The sequence below is a fragment of the Amblyomma maculatum genome, chromosome 3 (assembly GCF_055883805.1).
Source record: "Amblyomma maculatum isolate TAMU_Amacu chromosome 3, ASM5588380v1, whole genome shotgun sequence".
Classification (NCBI taxonomy): Eukaryota; Metazoa; Arthropoda; class Arachnida; order Ixodida; family Ixodidae; genus Amblyomma; species Amblyomma maculatum.
Window position 1 is genome coordinate 28,748,479 of NC_139346.1, and position 19,625 is coordinate 28,768,103.

At 42.9% G+C, this 19,625-nt stretch overlaps 1 long non-coding RNA gene across 1 annotated transcript; it reads right to left on the bottom strand.

Moving 5' to 3' along the window:
* Nucleotides 1-7,498: 7,498 nt before the first annotated feature.
* On the bottom strand, nucleotides 7,499-11,234 carry LOC146194415 (uncharacterized). The gene is made up of 3 exons (XR_014705878.1): nucleotides 10,326-11,234; nucleotides 7,687-7,827; nucleotides 7,499-7,567 (listed from the first exon to the last, which is right to left on the bottom strand). It is a non-coding gene; the product is annotated as an uncharacterized LOC146194415 (long non-coding RNA).
* Nucleotides 11,235-19,625: the final 8,391 nt, after the last annotated feature.

The following is a 19,625-nucleotide window of genomic DNA, read 5'->3' on the forward strand; positions in this document are numbered from 1 at the left end:
AAACTCAACGAAAGCCAATCTCTAATCTCTACTGAGCTGAAACAGTTAACATCATGAACATGTTTTGTTGGGTGATTATTCACTATTACTTCTATTAATTTGACTAAATTTGAAGTTAATGTAAGTGGCCGATTGTTATCTTTGCTTTCCCTTCATCTTTCAGCAATAAAATTTTGCCATCTTCCAAATGCTTGGAATCCTTGCGTCTAACGAAGTATTGACGATGTCTAAGGGGTCACCTGTTAAATCCTGGGCTAAAAGTTTAATCATACTAACTTTGTCACTACCTTGTCGTGGAGCAGAGAGACGCATCAATTCCATGACTGATGTGGGCCATGGTAATGTTGCAGAAATACATGACACTACTCATCTGCAGGTCGGTGCCGCGCCTGCATGGCTGATTGGTGGCCGTACAAGAGCCAAAAGAAATAGCATAAGGCGCCTCAGCCTCTGTCGACACAAATGCCCTGTTGGGGTATGCGCAATAGCTGTACAGCCACTAAGCGGAGGGTGGCCGTTGTGGAGAGTGGGCAGCTTGACCATACCTGCCGTGCTTATTATCAAATTACTGCAAAGGCAGCATATATCTGAGATTACCATCTCTTCAAGTATTTGGAACTAGTCATGGGAGAATTTGCGGGCTCTGCGTACATGCTTTTGAATCCCATGCAGTGGATCGGTTGGTGGCACGACAATGTTGCTGCCCAATCTGGCAGACGTTAACGGAAGTGCAATCGGCACAAGGGCGACGCAGACGCAGGACACGCGGACGCGACACTTCAAGTCAGGCTTATGATGTCGTGCTCATGTCGTAGCTCATGTTTTCTTTTTTTTTTAAGTTCTAACGTTGCCATGTCAACGCTTGTTTGATGTTATATTTACTGTCGCTGTAATTACGATTGTTACTATGGCAGAATTGAACATAAACGAGATCAAAAGTTTCCATGTACTGCTCGTACGATATTTTAACGCAGTGGTTACAATGCCATATACGACTAATGCGGAACAATGTAGAATCAGTTACGCTTAACAGCGATCGCTCTAGATAAATCTCAGGGCCACTTATGCTACAAAGGCTTAAAGGCCTGAACGACGACATTAAATATGAATAGAGAATACAACAAAGGATGCAAACAATATGTATTTTGGATTAACACCATTGGAAAGAACTCAGATTAGCAGAATGCTAGAAAACCTAAACCGTGCTGATCATTGCCACGGGCCTGCACATTACGAGCACATTGTACTGGTTACCGAGTTACGACATGGAAAATGTTATGTTTATCGCAAAGATTGTTTAGGCGTATTCAAAACTGACTAGAGAGGCTTGCCAGAACATCATGCCTAATTGGAAAGTGAAGGCGGCAAGCATTTGGCACTGAAGAAGGCAGTACAGCGCTAGCCATTTTATTCGCCGTTGGGAGCACAATACATATAATGGGCATGAGTGTTGTGCAGGTAGTGCCCGATATTGAGAATAAGCAAAATGGCGGAACCTAAAAAAGGCTGTTACCGCATTTGACCTTATCTGATGTAATGCCGTGGTAGTAAATCCTCTAGCAAAAACATCGATGATGATGCGAATTTCATTTTACTTCTTCAGTTCTACAACGTCGTCCTCGCGTAAGATGGTGAGTCGCCTTCCGATTTTGACTAGCTCTTTCCTGAGTTCATGCACTCCTAGCTCAATCATTTGCTTTGTATTTGAATTTGCTTTCCAAGTATTTCGTTTTTGAAGCTTTACCATTCAGCCTGTGTCTTACTGTAGTTTAAATGAAATGCAGAAGGTTGAATGGGGCTATAGTTGTGATCTTTGGGGGCTATTGGTTTTCCGTCGAATTTCATTTCGTTTACGTAGAGTGGCGAATATGCAGTACAGGACAGATCGGGAAAAACATAGCCTACGTATATTGGAGCACAATTTTCAAGTGATCAGATATTTCGGGTTTAAAGCGGGTGGCGACGCGTGTTCTATGTGGTGATGTGCGCTGTGCAGGATTCAAGGATCGAGGTTCCGCTCTATGCTAGAACAAAACATATACGGCATATATTTCAGTCTCGCCTTGACGATCTTGAAGACAGATCAAGGCGGAAGAACATAATCGTGCGTGTAATTACGGATGATCGCAAAACGTGGGCCGAAACGGAGGAAAACGTTATTGATGCGCTGTCTCCCATCCTAGATTCAGTCTCACTAACATCATCCATCGAGCGCGCACATCGTTTCGGTTCCTTTTCACCTTAAATGTCGCCCCATTATAATAAAGTTCAGTTCATCCAAATTAAGAGAAAATGTTTTTACTTCCCGGGATGTACTTAAGGATGACAATATTCCTATATCTGAAGCTTTTTCACATGCTACCCGCCTGGCGAGGAATTGGTTTGTAGAATTCGGCAAAGGTTACCTCATTCCCCTAAGTTTCAACGTCCGTACAAAAAACTGCTGGTTAATAATAAATGCTTCACATACAATAAAATAACTGATAAGGTTGAACTCGCAAACCGTTCAAGACCTAACGCTCAGCTCAGTGCCGAAGCTCAGGCGGGATCCTCCCAGGATACTTCTCAAGCTGCAGCTCCCGCCGTCAGTAACGCTCAGAATGGTCAATAGGAATACGCGAGGGGATGTTGAAATTTGCTTCAGACTCGGCATTCATCCGTCTTGCAAGCTAATGTTAGGAGCATTATTAACAAACGCAACAATTTACATTCCCTTATTGACACATGCAACATTGATATCATCGCCCTTACAGAAACGTGGCTGCATTCTAACATTCATGACAGCGAAGAGATAAAAGATTTATCACGGTTTTTCGTTTTTCGTTCGACCGCACACAACGCCAAGGAGGCGGTGTGCTGCTCGGTATTTCTAGAAAAATTAAATCATATCTAATTCCTGTTGATACCAACCTCGAAACTATCTGGGCTTGCGTTGAATTCCAATATCGTAAAATTTTTCTTGGTCTTTGCTACGTCTCCCCAATTTAACTTCTAACTCCTGTGAACAATTACACGACGTCATTAATAGCGCCTACCTGCGGCATCCTACTGCTGATAATTTGTTACTCGGTGACTTTAACTTTCCAAATATTTGCTGGTCTTCTAATCCACATATTCTTACTTCATTAACCTCTGTAAATCATGAATTTTTGAACCTATGTTCAGTTTTCTCTTTTTATCAGTTAGTCCTACTGCCTACTAGGGTAACAGACTCATCCGCCAACATCCTGGATTTGATATTAACAACGAACCCTGAGCTCGTTTTGAATGTGTCATACCTGCTCGGGATAAGGGACCATTTAGCTCTCCACTTTGAAATTTCAGTCCCTTTTTTGCAAGCAGATAGGATAACTAAAGTAATTAGAGACTACAGCAAAGCTACTTTCGAAGCTATTAACAACGAGCTCTCTCTTTTCCTCGACTTCTTCCTGGATGGTTTCAAAACTCGACCTGTAGAAACTAACTGGCTCAACTTCACTACTAACGTCCATCAACTGGTAGATAAGTATATTCCCCTCCAAAACATATCTTTCAACTCCAATGCTCCTTGGTGTAACCTCCACCTAAAAAGGCTATCTAATAAAAAAAAACGCTTGTTCCGTAATGCTACGCGTGCCCCTTCTGACACTCAGTGGGTAGCCTATACGACAGCTAATATCGTATATGTACACGCGCTTAAAAACGTTAAAACGAACTTATTTAATTTCACCTTACCGTCAGTGCTTTCCACTGACCCCCCAAAATTTTGGCGCACATTTAAACCAAAAAAAGACAACTCAATTCACTTAACAGACTGCACTGGACTCCTATTTCCGGATTCAGAGTTCCCTGAAGTCTTAAATAAAGTTTTCTGTAATAACTTTGTCCTCTGTACTACTAAATCATTTCCACCTGCTGAGTCATACGCGCACCCGATTATGAATCCGGTCTGCATTGATCCTACTGGTATCATGAATTTAACTGACGCACATAAACATCATCTAACCCCGGTATCGACCTAATCGCTACCCAATTTTTGAAAAGCACCCGCACCTACTTATCGCTCATGCTTTGCAAGATTTTTCAGCAGTCCCTCGACACCGGCACTCTTCCTGCCGACTGGAAAGTCGGGAAGGTGGTCCCCGTCCACAAATCAGGTAGCAAAAATTCCCCTCTTAATTACCGTCCGATATCATTAACAAGTATACCATGCAAATTACTTGAACACATCCTTTACTCAAGTATTGGGAACTTTCTTGAAAATAACTCGTTCTTCACCAACTCGCAACATAGTTTCCGAAAGTCTTTCTCAAGTGAAACGCAACTGTTATTATTCTCTCATAATCTTCACGTTATCATTGATCGCAATTCACAAGCTGACTGCATATTTCTGGACTTCAAAAAAGCATTTAAAAAGTTTCTCACAGTCTCCTCCTCTTTAAACTATCTCAACTAAATATTCAACATAACCTTCTACGTTGGATAGAATACTTTCTTTTAAACCGCTACCAGTTTGTATCTGTCAACAATCTTAACTCTTCCTTAAGCTCCGTTGGTTCTGGTGTGCCTCAGGGTTCCATCTAACGTCCTTTGTTATTCCTCATATATATTAATGATCTAGCTAACTGTGAATCCTCTAACATTCATTTGTTTGCTGATGATTGTGTTGTCTTTCGTGAAATTAACAGCTCCGACGATTCTAGAGCCTTGCAACTTGACATTGATGCTATCTCTAACTGGTGTAATTTGTGGAAAATAGATCTTAACACCTCTAAATGTAAATTCTTACGTATCTCCGGAATTTCGTCAGTTCCTACTTTCTACTTTCTAAATAACACAGTTCTCGAATCCGTCACTTCCTACCGTTACCTAGGCGTTGAAATCTCTTCAGGTCTCACTTGGTCACTTCACATTAACACGATAATTACCAATGCTAATCGCATGCTCGGTTATTTCCGTCGTAATTTTTATTCCGCCCTTAGCTCTCTTAAACTCCTCTTGTACAAAGCACTTGTCCGTACTAAACTAGAATATGCTGCATCCATCTGAGACCCACACTGTGCTAACTTAACTCACGCCCTTGAAATCGTTCAGAATAACTACGCTCGTTTCATCTTGCACAGCTATTATCGTACCGCTAGTATTTCTGCAATGAAGCGCGTTTTAAACTTCCCTTCTTTGGCGTCTCGTCGTAAACTTTCGCGCATTTGTTTTTTTCATAAAATATTTCACACTTGCCCCCAGATTCGCATCGTACTCATTCCCCCGCCTTCATACATCTCTTCTCGACTGAATCACGCACACAAGGTTGGGATTTCTTTATTCAGGACACAAACCTGCTGCGAGTATTTCATCCCTCGTACCCCCAAGGACTGGAACCACCATCCCGCTCCGATCGGCAGAATTGAAAATATTGATCCTTTTCGTACTGCCATAGCCAACATTGTATATGTACTCGACTGACTTGTCTGCGTTATTTTCTATTTTCTATTTGTTTGTTATTACGTTTTGTACCCTCCACTCCCCCCTGTATCTGGCCTTGAGGGTAAAATAAATAAATAAATAAATAAATAAATAAATAAATAAATAAATAAATAAATAAATAAATAAATAAATAAATAAATAAATATATAAATAAATAAATAAATAAATAAATAAATAAATAAATAAATAAATAAATGCAAAGGTGGGTTTCAGAGCTTGGTTCGTCAGCTTCGGGAAGTGGTGGGCTGGGCAGAAATGCGATTCTTGGGCAAAATCAGCTTTGTGAAACAGACATATATTAAACTTTAGAGATACGTAAAGTTCATATAATACATTAATTCGTTCCTTCTGCTCAAGTACAGTTTAACTAAGAGAAAAATATTGGTAAGGATACGTGTACTGGATGGTTTTGGATTTGTGCCAGGTCCAGTGCAAGGTATATAAAATAAGATTACCAAATGGGATGGGCGTACCCTATCATAGGGGGCGGACAGTCCTGCTAGTTAGTAATATTTAAACACAGCGCCGTGATACAGCGCCGTGTGTGTCTTTTTCTTCTACTTCGTCCTGTGTCTTCGCGCTGTTGTATACAAAAAAAAACATTTAAATTCGCATGATCTTGGGTCTATATTTGGACTGAGTTGGCCGAGGATAGAAGCTAAAAACACATTATCCTGAAGAAGAGTATAACGGCAATGAAACAATCCTCGGTTAGCCTTTTGCGGTCTATGCGAGGAAACGACTGACCCAGGCTAACGTTTTAAAGCTCTGACTCATTCGCGTGCCTATTTAGAGCATTGCCTTTATGCTATGGTCCCAAACCATGGGGTGGCAAATTCACAACGTCTGATCTTGGAGATATTGAATGGGATAGCACGGAGTAATCCGTCATCTTCAAGTCGCTGGCAACCTGTGCTGAATACAAAGCACGGTTCCTCATGACAGCTATTGCTGACTTCGATATGCTTCCTGTTCCTGGAATTCTTTCGCTTGAAAAACTGATGCACGACTGGACGTTTCGAAAGACGTGGCTTTACTTTGTAAAGGAAATCGCAGAAGAATTTAAAATTTGCCTATATCGATTGAGTGCTGCTTTTTGCTGAGAAATTTCACTTTCACAAAAAGGTCCTTTTTACAGGCATCAAATAGACAAATTAAGGACAGGTAATGTCACTATATATCGCTTTCACTATCACCGCCCTCCATTGTAGGTTTATTTCCTTTTTACGCTTTTCCGTGCGGTTTTGTCCCAACCGACGATAAATCCGTTTTTCGCTCATATGTCGCTAGTTTGAATTATGCACGGGTGAAATGTTTTGATCTATAAGTACAATGCTCTCGTCAATAAATGCGCATTGTGCAGCCGCGCAAAAAAGGCGGGCCGAAAATTCATAAATTGACTTCCACAAAAAAAGAGAATCCGTAGGGTTTTCTTTGGCCTCCATTTAGGCTGAGCAGCTGCTCTTTCTGCTCCCCGCAAGGGCACCTTGTGTAAACTAGGTGTTGGTGCTTGGTGCCACCACGGACCCTGAGCCCCCATACCGAAGCTGTAATCCGTACCGTGGCGATAGGTTGAAAGGTGAAGGGAAGAAACCTTGAACGGTGGCGGTCGAGGCCATGGTCAAGCCTCGGCCGATGGGCTCCTCGCCTGTCCACCAGGCGAGGGGCTCCAGGACCTTCCTCTGCGTATAAGGGTGAACCAGAGGCGACATATATTAGGACCCCTTAAAACAATCCATACTGCATGGAAAAACTACCTTTAAAAAAACCTGATCGACCCCCGAAAAGGAGTCGCACCGAAGTGACGCAAAAAATCAGTACACCAACTGAGAACTTTCCAAAATTTCTTGTCTTGCACTCTGTAACCGAATCTCAACCAGTAAATGCACTGTCAGTCTTTCTGATTGCCAACTCTCTGAAGGCCATCATTTGGGCAAACTACAAAGCGAAAAAACTAGGATCTGGTGACCTGCTAATAGAGGTATCAGACAAAAGTCAATCTGACAACCTTCTCATAACAAAAACATTTGCTCACCTTGACGTTCAGGTATCACCCCACCGCAGTCTTAACAGCTGCCAGGGAGTTGTCTCTGAGCGAGACCTCCTAAACGAAACAGAATCAGATCTCCTTGAGGGCCTACAAAACCAAGGTGTAACAGCAGTACGAAGAATAACAATCAGGCGAAAGAACGAAGAAATAAAAACAAAACATATTGTTCTCACCTTCAACCAGAGCACACTTCCTGAATTTGTCAATGTGGAATTTATCCGATGCAAAGTTAGCCCGTACATACCAAGCCCCCGCAGGTGCTTCAAGTGTCAGCGGTACGGGCATGGTAGCCAGACATGTCGAGGACGCCTTACCTGTGCAAAATGCAGCGCGCATGACCATGCCACCGATAAATGCAGTGCAACTGACTACAAATGTGTGAACTGTGAGGGCACCCACCCTGCATACTCATGGTCCTGTGCAGCCTTTCAGGCCGAAAAAGAAGTAATCAATATACAGATAACTGAGAAGATAACATAGGGAGAGGCCCGAAAAAAGCACAGAATGCTTTCCTCCGCTCCCTATGCTAACGCAGCCCGCAGAGGGGCCAGGCCGCGTCTAGTAACGGTGGGCACGCAGTGCAATGCTGCTGACGTGCTCCCACCACGGCTCCTCACTAAGCAGCCACCGGCTGCACCAATCTGCAATCCCGGAGGTCACTTTCCCCCAGACGTCCGGGACACCAAAGACATCTGAGAGGGACTTTGTTCCTCTTGAAAAACCTCCTGCCTCCATGCCTTCACCAGAGGCGATGGAGGTGAGCACGGACTCCGCAGCGTCAGCGGCGCCTAGGGAGTCCGCCAATGAGAGGCGGGGCCTGCTGGACCGTCTCAAATCAAAAAAACATACACCAGTTAAGCCCCCTGATAAGGGCGGCGAGTCCTAACCCCATTCTATATTCCTTCCACACCTACCAAAATGGCTACCGAGAGTATCATTTATTGGAACTGTCGAGGACTCCTAAAAAATCTGGATGACGTATATGAAATCCTCACCGAACACCAACCAAACATAGTTTGTCTGCAAGAAACGCATCTGAAACCAACAGACACCAGTTTTCTCAAGCAGTATCATATATTCAGGAAAGATAGGCAAGGCAGTACTCACCCCTCCGGTGGCGTTGCCATTATAACACAAAAGTCAATCGCTTGTCGAAACATCTCGATTAACACAGACTTAGAGGCAGTGGCAATACAAGCCTTAATATTCGGTAAAATAACAACGGTATGTTCGCTGTATATTCCGCCAGATCATAGACTATGCAACAAAAATTTTGAAAAGCTGATTGACCAACTCCCAGAACCATGGCTGCTGGTCGGAGACTTTAATGCCCACCACCCATTATGGGGATGTACAAGAACGGACTTCCGAGGTGCACTAATTGAAAAGTTCTTGTTGTCCTCAGGATCATGTTTACTCAACTCAAAACAGCCAACATACTACAGCTCAGCTCATAATACGTACACAGCCATTGACTTAGCCATTGGCTCTCCGATGCTCTTGGCAGCTACAGAGTGGGCTGTTATTGACAATCTATATGGAAGCGACCATTTTCCCATCTCTGTGAAGTACACAGGCAATAAAAATGTAAACGCATCTAGTTCCAGGAAATTTAAACAATATGTGGCCAACTGGGAGATGTTCAGGGAACACTCAGCTCTGCCCTGTTCATCAGTTACTGGCTTAGGCGTTGACGAATCTCAACTCTTGATCACGCTGCACATTATAGATGCTGCAGAAAAACACATTCCACAAACATCAAGTAAGCCACAAAACAAACGAAGGCCCTGGTGGAATGCAGAATGTAAAACTGCCCGTGAAACACAAAACAAGGCTTGGTCGAAGTTACGCCGACACCCCACGGCTGGAAACCTAATAGAATTTAAGCGCGCAAGGGCAAATGGCAAACGTGTTCGACGCATCTCCAAGCGAGAAAGCTGGTCATCATTCCTTTCTTCTGTGAACTCTTATTCTGATTCTCACAAAGTATACAACAGAATAAGAGCTCTCAAAGGAAATAACACTCTCCCAACACCCCTTGTCAGCACTAGTGGTGACTCTCTTGAACACCAAGCAGACACACTAGGGCAACACTTCGAATATGTATTCAGCTCAGCGCACTATACAGATTCTTTTTTGCGGCACAAGGTAACTGAGGAGAGGAAGCCTATATGTGATAAAAGACCATGCACAGGAGGGTACAATAGCTCTTTCACCATGCAGGAGCTGAAGATTGCACTTGGCACATGTGGGAACACAGCACCAGGTCCTGACAGGATCACATATGGAATGCTCAAACACCTGCATACGGGCACGCTTGAAACCCTACTTTGCCTCTATAATAAAATATGGGCCACAGGACACTTTCCTAAAGCATGGAAGGAAGCGATCATTATCCCGATATTAAAACCCGGAAAAGAACCCACTCTTGCTGCCAGTTATCGGCCTATTGCTCTAACCAGCTGCTTATGCAAGCTTTTTGAAAAAATGGTAAATCGCCGCCTCCTACATTTCCTTGAATACAATGGTCTTCTTCATCCAAACCAAGCTGGTTTTAGAGCTGGGCGGTCAACTGCTGATCAGCTGATTGCATTCGAGTCTTATGCAAGGGATGCTTTTGTACATAAACAGCATTGTTTATCTGTCTTTTTCGATCTTGAAAAAGCATATGATACCACTTGGCGTTATGGTATCATCCGCGACCTCTTCTCTCTTGGCATCACAGGGAACATGTTGAATACAATTCGAAGTTACTTGTCTGAGCAGGCCTTCAAAGTTCGTGTTGGCAATGCATACTCAAAGCAGTACATACAGGAAAATGGTGTCCCTCAAGGTGGTGTTCTCAGTTGCACACTTTTCATAGTCAAAATGAACTCTTTAAAAAGTGTGTTGCCAAAAACCATTTCTTGCTCTGTATATGTTGATGACATCCAGATAAGCTTCAAATCTTGCAACTTGGCCATCTGTGAAAGACAGATTCAGCTAGGTGTTAACAAACTGTCCAGGTGGGCTGATGACAATGGGTTTAAATTTAACTCTGAAAAAAGTGTTTGTGTACTTTTCTCTAAGCAGCGTGGCGTCAGACCTGACCCCAACATTACACTGAATGGTCAGAGCCTTGCCTTTAAAAAGGAACATAAATTTCTTGGCGTAGTTGTTGACGAAAAACTCTCCTTCATTGCCCACATAAAACAGTTGCGACTGAAGTGTCTCAAAGCAATGAATCTGCTAAAAATTCTCTCTCACCGGTCATGGGGTACAGATCGCGACTGCCTTCTGAGCCTTCTGAATAGTGTAGTTCTATCACGCATAGACTATGGCTCGATGGTGTATGGGTCAGCATCATCCTCTGCACTAAAATTACTCGATCCCGTGCACCACCTCGGCCTTCGCCTCGCTACGGGCGCTTTCCGAACTAGCCCAATTGCTAGCCTCTATGTCGAGGCGAACCGATGGTCACTGCAACGAAGGAGACAATTTACTTCTCTAACTTACGCTATGAAGGTACTAAGCCAACTGGACCATCCATGTCGTCGGCTCCTGCTTGACAAAACTGGCACAGCACTTTTCTCAAAAAAACCATCTCTAACACCACCATATCCAATCAGAGTTGCCACGCATATTGAATATCTGAATGTTTCGGTTACCAGTCTTCATACAACTTCCATAAAAGACCTAATTGCTCCTTGGAAAATGCACGGTGTTAATTGTGACCTGTCGTTTCTTGAAGTAGGCAAACATGCATCCCCTATTGCCATACAGCAGCACTTCATGTGACTTCAGGAGAAGTACACTTGTGATGAATATTACACTGATGCTTCGAAGTCTGCTCAAGTCTCCTGTGCAGCACATGGACCACAGTTCTCACAGTCAAAAACCCTGAACAGTTATACTAGTATATTTACCGCTGAATGCCACGGTATCCATTTAGCTGTGAGACACATTATAGAAAATAAAATACAGACATCAGTCATCTACACAGACTCCCTCAGTGTTTTAACGTCCCTATCCTTTTGGAAATTGCATAATAAGAACCCAGTCCTGAACTCTCTTTATAACACCCTTATGTTTGCCCATGAACTAGAAATTAAAATTACACTGTGTTGGGTGCCAGGCCACCACTGTATACCGGGTAATGAGGCAGCTGATAGGCTAGCTGCGTCAGCTGCCCTTCGAAATGGCACAGAGATTGATAAGATAACTTATCATGACCTCAAACCACACATAAAAAACATGATTCGACAACAATGGCAAGAGGAATGGGACGCAGCATCAGAAAATAAACTACACACAATAAAGCCAAGGATAGGCAGATACACCACAGAAAAACAAGACAGATTTAAAGAAGTAGCCCTGTGCAGGCTGAGAATTGGTCACACATACATAACCCATACATATCTTTTAACCAACTCTCCTGCACCGCACTGCTCGAGATGTGGTGATCGGCTCACTGTTATTCACGTTTTAATCATATGTGTACAACTGGAACAAGAAAGAAGACGTCATTTTCCCTCCTTGTTCACTCATCAAATACCTGCACACCCATCCATTTTTATTGGCGACAACCCAATGTTTCCGTTAAAACAGGTGCTTAAATTTTTATCACAAGTAGGCTTTTTACATGAAATTTCTTATCGACGTGGGTCTCAGCCCGCTCCTCCTTAAGAGGACGGATGAGATCCTTTAAAACATCTACTTATACATTGCACATCCATTATATATCGCAAATGAATTTTAGGCCCTATACACCATTGTTTTTAGCAATTTTACAGAGCGAATACATTTTTAGGCCCTATACACCACTGTTTTTTATTCTTTCATGAAATATCACAACTATTCCATTATATAAACTTGAGTACACCGTTAACCTTGAGTCTGGCGCTCTTTGGCCTGAGTCGCCCTTGCGCCATTAAAAACCACCATCATCATCATCATCATCATCATCATCATCTCTTTCTGCTAGTGTTTTATTAACGAATAGATACCGGAGTTAACGTCTATGACGTTCTGCTATTTTACTCAAAAGGAACGAAACGAACTCGTTTGAGCCCCTCAGGGGGAATTATCACTATTAGAACATTATGAGGGAAGCCGATTTCCCATAAGAGCATAGAAGCATCATTTATTCGTTTATTTGAAATGCTTTCATGGTTCATGGGCATAGCAGAAAGGAGTAGTAAATCATTTCATTATTTCTGGTATAAACCAAATCAAGAAAGCAACTTGAAATCTATTTGAACGGTGATATTGAAGTTAGTTCTTTCACAAATGGAGAGACTGGAGGGCGGAAGGCGGTTCCATTCTGTGATTGGTTTCTGTAAAAAGAAGTAATGACAAAAGTTAGTGCACAAAGATGTAACTTCTGTTTTGCGTTGGTGGTTCATGCGAGATGAGGTCTGATTGAGCACAGTGGAAAGGTTTTTTTTCAGGAAAGCATTGAACTAGTACATTTTATGGGAAAGAGGGAGGTTTGAGTACCTACCACGCAGTGAAATGGGAGACAGGTCTAGTGTTAGTTTCATGTGCGTGACGCTAGAATGACGTGTGTAGTTATAGACAATAAAACGGGCCGCGATTCTGTATGCTTTCAAGAAAATCGATGAGATTGATATGAGCAGGGTTCCATATGGCGCGAACATATTCCTACTAACTATTGTCGAGTATTTTGCATAAAATGAGTTTTAGTGACATTCAACATGAATGTTTCCTGAAAGATTGCTAGTAATATATAGGGTACGTACGGAAGTTAACCTAAAATGTAGTATCATTGATAGAATTTGGGAGTGCATCAAAAGGGGCAGAACGGAAGACGATACGCATACATTTTCATTTCGTAATGGAAAGCTTCATTAGCTATTGGTTACGATGCACTAATAAGATCATATTGAAGCTTAACGAAATCGTTGTGGCTATCTGTTGTGGGGTAGATGACACAGTCATCTGCGAGCAGCCTAAAGTTACAATTAGAGATACAGCCAGAAATATTTATTCGGAAGGATTAGGGATACGCATACGTTCAAAATCTCACTGACTTGGTAATGAGAATCGAATATGAGAAAGCTGCTTGAAAGGCGGAGGTTAATTGACTGGAGAGACGGCGATCAGCAACTTCGACTGTATGCACTGCAGCGCAGCGCACAATCCATTGGTCATCATCGCATTTAGTCAGAGATAGACATTACAAAGTGAAATTGGCTCGAACTAACTGGAGGTAGTGCTGCAGCTGCGATAATAATGGTGGGTAGAGAGGGGCTCGTACGGGCCAGTGGTTTTTGATCAACGGCAGCTGCTTTCCGCAGAAGGTGCACGGCTTATTGCGAAAATCGCCTGCGACAGGAATGTGTACTACATACGAACAGGTTGTCGAAAATATACAATGCAGCTGGTTTGCCTGTAAGCCCTGTGACGAGGCTCCTGAAAGTACTACTGGAATATGTGATCTAGAGAATGTGGAGGCCGAGATTTCTCTTAACCTGTGGGATGGTCCTGTTACAGTGCTTAGAAGCAGGTTCCTTGGGTTTTGTATGTGATAAAACCTGTGAATGGTATAAGGCAAATTTATTAAAGTAATATTGCCCGAAATCTATTTTTTAGAGAGAAAAACACAGCTTCTGCTCTAGTATGCATCAGGATAAATGTACTAGGGAACACAAGTTCAAGTTTGGCCTAGCGAAAGCAGCGCCACGCCTTCACTGACGACGAGCCTTCAGAGCTACTTGGGAGAAGCGCGGCGGTGGGAGCTGGTAGTAGCACATATGCGCCCATTCAGCCCGAGTGGGAAGGAAGAGGATAGCGGCACCAGACAGCACATTCTCTCGGTGGACGTCTTTTTCTGGAAAGTTAAAAATATCTTATTCAGTAGGTTTTATTTCAATACTGATGTCCATGCCTGTTATGGAGTGTGAGATGAAAAGACAACAAGTATTATGTCAAAAAGTAAAAGCTGCCCATAAAATAATATGAACTGTTGTTCGCAGAAAGAAGTTTTCGTGGTTTTAGCACTGATGCATTGTTTTACCGAATCACTGCATTATACAGCATGAATTTTCTTCCAACTCGCGCAAGAAGAAGTCGAAACGATGTCTATAGCCCAGATTGTGCGTGAATTTACTTCGTGACAATTTCCGTTAAGTCCAATGCCGGTCCAAGCTTTCAGTGAACGTAAGCTCCACCTTCCGTAGGGCGCCTTCTTTCTAAAAAGAAAATTGCTCACTTTCTACGGCATGATGAGGCCTTCTATGAAATCAACAAATATGTGCGACGTAGACGTTTAGACGTGCAGAGTGGGTCAGAGAAATAACTCAAGTTACTGACATTCTCATTTCATTTTTATTTCCTTAAAGACCCCTTCTGAGGGGCATTACATAAGGGGTGGATACAAATTTTGGATGAGATGGTACAAAGTCATGTGCTATGATGATAAATAGTTGTAGGCTTTTTGTGCGAATATTATTGGACAGGTTGTTGTTGCAATCTCTTCGGGAAGGCCATTCCAGTCCGCAGCGGCGCGTGAAAAAAATGAGTTTGCGAAGGTGACGGTTCGTGCAAGTGGACGGCTGATCTGGAGATGGTGGAGAGTGCGGTGAGATATGCGTGTTGGTGGGACCATATAGGGTGCAGTTTGTAGATGGCTGTAAAAAACTTGTGAAACAGTGAAAGACTGGCTATGCGGCGGCGTATCTCGAGTGGCTGTAAACCTGAAAGGGATTTCAGATATGATACACTGGTGCTGTAATGGTACGACGAATGAATAAATCTGGCGGCGCGGTTCTGCAAAAGTTCTAGTGCATTGGTGAGGTAAGCTTCTAGTGGAAATTAAGAAGAAATGGGCATGGGCAGGACATGTAGTGCGAAGAGAGGATAACCTATGGTCGCTGAGGGTAACAAACTGGATTACAAGGGAAGGAAAGCGTAGCAGGAGGCGGCAGAAAGTTAGGTTGCCGGATGAGGTTAAGTTCGCAGGGGTCTAGTGGATGCAGCTAGCACAGAACCTGGTTAATTGGAGAAATATGGGAGAGGCCTTCACCCTGCAGTGGGTATAGTCAGGCTGATGATGATGATGATGATGATGAGACATTTAGCGCTGTCCTAAAGGTGACATTGACATATCCTAAACAGTGCACAGCAAATCTATGTCAAGTAATTTGGAAGCAGGTGCAAAACAACACTGAAGTCATGGAACATGTTTGAAAGATTCTTAACATCGTTTCGCGTGAGTTCGCGCCCTCGTTATTTACACATGGTTGACACCGCAGGCATGAAACTCTGTTTCTACATTTAGTTTTGCGCGTGTAAAACCCAATTCTCACAAGATTGAAGTCGAAACATGCCTTGGGAACCCAAATGAACGTGACAAGCAACAAGCCTAAGTTCTCAGTTCTGCAGCTTCGCGCACGTTTAAGCGGGTGGTACCTCAATGGATGGAGAAAGCATCTTTCTTACAATTCAATGCTTTTCAATGGATACAACACCACTGTCAAAGAAAAAAATGTTGACTTTCGTTTGTCAGACAACAGATTTACTTCTGCGAGGAAGCTATGTAAAAATTCAGAAGCACCGAAAACCGATCTAGTGCTCCGTAGTAGTTATGGAGCTTTTGGTATTCCCAGCATACAAGAAAATGACTTATATGAATTGCACCACGTATGCAGTGTTATCGTTTACTGCTCAAAGACAGCGTCCAGCCGTGAATCCCCGTTGTTGACCGTCTGCTTTAGAAAGCAGACCTTCTCAACGAGATTTTAACCTTATTCAAGTTCTATTTACGGAAAATAAAAGTCCAGCAAGCAGGTATTGCTGAGGACTTACCGCAGACAGCCGACAGCGACGCGCCAGAGATGCCGCACGAAGGATTGCGCGTGCACGGAAGGAAGCAGGATTGCGGCAGTGCACGGCCCCCATATTCCCAGGTTCAAATTTCCCTGCCCTGGATGGCGCTTCTCGATTGGAGCAGAATGGGAATCATATCGACAAAAGAAACTTGAGGTGCAGGCCCTCGTCGAAAGTAAAATAAAGCAGTCCACCGATCACTGTATGGCTGATATACACGATGCCTCTAGAGGCGGAGCAAGAAAATTCTGCCTAGGTAAGCTGGTAAGCTGGCTAGGTAAAAAGAATCAAAGAAAGCAGGACTGAATTAAATATAACGAGGGAAATTGTTTAAAGGAACTACATCCCGTCAGTTATAGCCGAGTCATTTAAGAGTGACGATAGAGTAATCTCCGCAAATCAGGAAGCAACATAAGATAGCAGAATACAAAGCAGCTTAGAACTGACCAATCTAAACTGGAAAAAGGCAGAAAAAATATTCGTAATAACACATCTACAGGATAGATGGAATTCCGATCAAGCTGATTAATGAACTTGGTCCCAGAAGTAAGGAAACTTTATTAAAAGCTCTGGAAACAGTCATAACGAATACGCAAATTCCGGACAGCTGGCGGCAGAGTAAAATGAATTTGATTTATAAAGGGAAAGGAGAAAGAATGCACATAAAATCCTACAGGCCGATTACAACAACATCTGCTATGTACAGGTTGGCCATACAGGCGGTGAAATTAAAGGTGCAAGCATGGGTAGAGAATAACAACATACTCGGAGAACTTCAGAACGGCTTTAGAAATGGTAGGCGCTTAGGTGATAGCCTGTTCCTGCTTACCCAATGCATCAAAATATCTAGAGTGGAAAATAGACCTTTGTATTTGTCTTCCTGGACATAAACGGGGCGTACGACAACGTAAACAGGGAACTCCTGTGGAACATATTAAAAGAAGAAGGTATCGGTTATGAGATAATAGGGTTCCTACAGGAAATATACCGGGATAATTAAGTACAAATTACGTGGGAAGGGATAAGAAGTACGGTGGATGTCAAAATATGCAAAGGATTAAGACAAGGCTGTCCTCTATCACCGCTGCTGTTCATGCTTTATATGATAAACCTGGAACGGAGGATACCAGACAGTAACCTAGGTTTTAACCTGTCTTATAGATTAGGTGGAAAGGCGGTAGAGCAGGCCCTCCCGGTTTGATGTATGCAGACGATATTGTGCTGCTAGCTGAGAGTCTGGAAGAATTGCAAACTCTAGTTAAGTATTGCGGAGACGAAGGGGACGCTCTAGGCTTTAAATAGACATTGATAGAGGTAATGAGTAATGTTAATGACTAATAATGGTTAATAACGACTAAAAGGATTTGTAATGACTAGTATTCAAACTACGACATGTAATGACCGCAATTGATTAGAAATTAGTAAAAGTGCTTAGCAATGTATGGTAATGACTATAATAGCTAGGCATGGAAAGAAGGAAAGAGGGAGAGTGAAAGAAGGAAAAGGAGAGAGGGAAATAAGGAAAGAGGGAGAGAGGGAAAGGTGGAGAGATGGCGAGGGAGAGATATAAAGAGGGAGACTGAAAGAAGGAAAAGGAGAGGGAAAGGAGAGAGTGAAAGAGGGAAAGAAGGAAAGATGGAGAGAGGGAAAGAGGGAGAGGCTTTGATGATTTTCAACGGCTCAACTGATCAGGGTCCTAAAATACAGGGCCATGAAATACCCAGAGTAGCAGAATATAAATATCTTGGGGTATAGGTAAACGAAGGATTGGCATACATTGGAAAGCATGAGCAATCGCTTAAGGCCAAAGGGCGAAGAAATGCCGGGATAATGAAGCACAGGGCATTGTGGGGATACAACAGGTCATGAGGTTCTGAGGGGTATTTGGAAAGGAATTATTTGGTGCCCGGACTTACTTTCGGAAATGCGGTTTTGTGCCTAAAATAAGAAGTGCACCCGACGTTAGAAATAAATCAGAGCCGTCGGACGATTAGCACTAGGTGCCCACGGCAAAACCACAAATGAGGCTTTACAGGGAGATATAGGCTGGACATCTTTCGAAGTACGGGGAGGTCTGAGTAAAATATTATATGAGGAACGCCTGAGGAAATTGCACAGTAACAGATGGGCAACTAAAGTATTTAAATACCTATACCTAAAAGAGTTGACTCACAATGGAGGAAAAGAAATAGGAAACTAACCAGTAAGTATGGTGGTCACAAGGATGAAGAAATAAAGAGCATTAGGCAACAGGTGAAAAACAGAGAAGGTAAAAATTAAATAAATTCGATGGAAAAGAAACAGAGTGTGGAATTATACGGAAAGTGGAAATTGCAGACCAGGAAGGAAGATTTCTTTGATAACTCAAGAGGCAGTGCCCTACTTTTTGAAGCTAGATCAGGGTACCTTAGAACCTGCAGCTACAAAAAGAAATATAACAATGAAGGTGGCGCATGTGCTGATTGTGGTAACTCCAGTGAAACAATTGACCATATTATACTCGAATGTAATGGTATCCATCCGGAAGTTGATGCAGGCGCAGTCACCTTTCTTGAAGCTCTGGGGTTTAGAGATACCAGTGGCCGCGTGAATAAACCGGCGGTGGAAGCTAGCAAAAAACGACTGGAAGATTGGTGGCTTAAAAGCAGAGCAGTGACATAATGTTAGTAATGTAGAAACAAAAATTTACGAAATAGAATGATGGTGTAGTTAACCAATCTAAAACAATAATTAAGATATAGGAAGAAAAATGAGCATGATAGCTACTGCTACCACCCCGTTTCAAAGGGCACGCTCCTATATTCCATCCATCCATTCAGCAACACTACCGTGCGATGCTTTCGGAGGCTTTAGAGCATTGATAAAAACTTTTTCATTCTCGGGCAGGCTGCGCGGGTTGGGGAAGACGAAAAGGGCGTCGACTACGCTCAGGTAAGGTGGCCTTTGTTACGGACACTTGAAGCATGCATGTTAGGAAATATTTCTATCAAAATAATGACTGTGGGTTCTGATTTCGCCTTCTCAGTGTACTATCAGCCAATGAGATGTGCTGGGTACCGATGTCACAAGCTGCAGCTGGCGTATGTTGTCCAAACGTATACAGCCAGAAGCAGTATGAAAGGGAACATGGGAGCGCGTGTCCTCCACGCTTTTAAATCTGTTGCCACCGACATGTGATAAGAATCAGTAGTAAAGAATCATCCAAAGTAAGCTTGGTCTGCTGATCTTTCGTGCCTCCGATTCTCGTCTTGTGTTGGCGGCACCGCTTCGCAAAGCGCGGGGG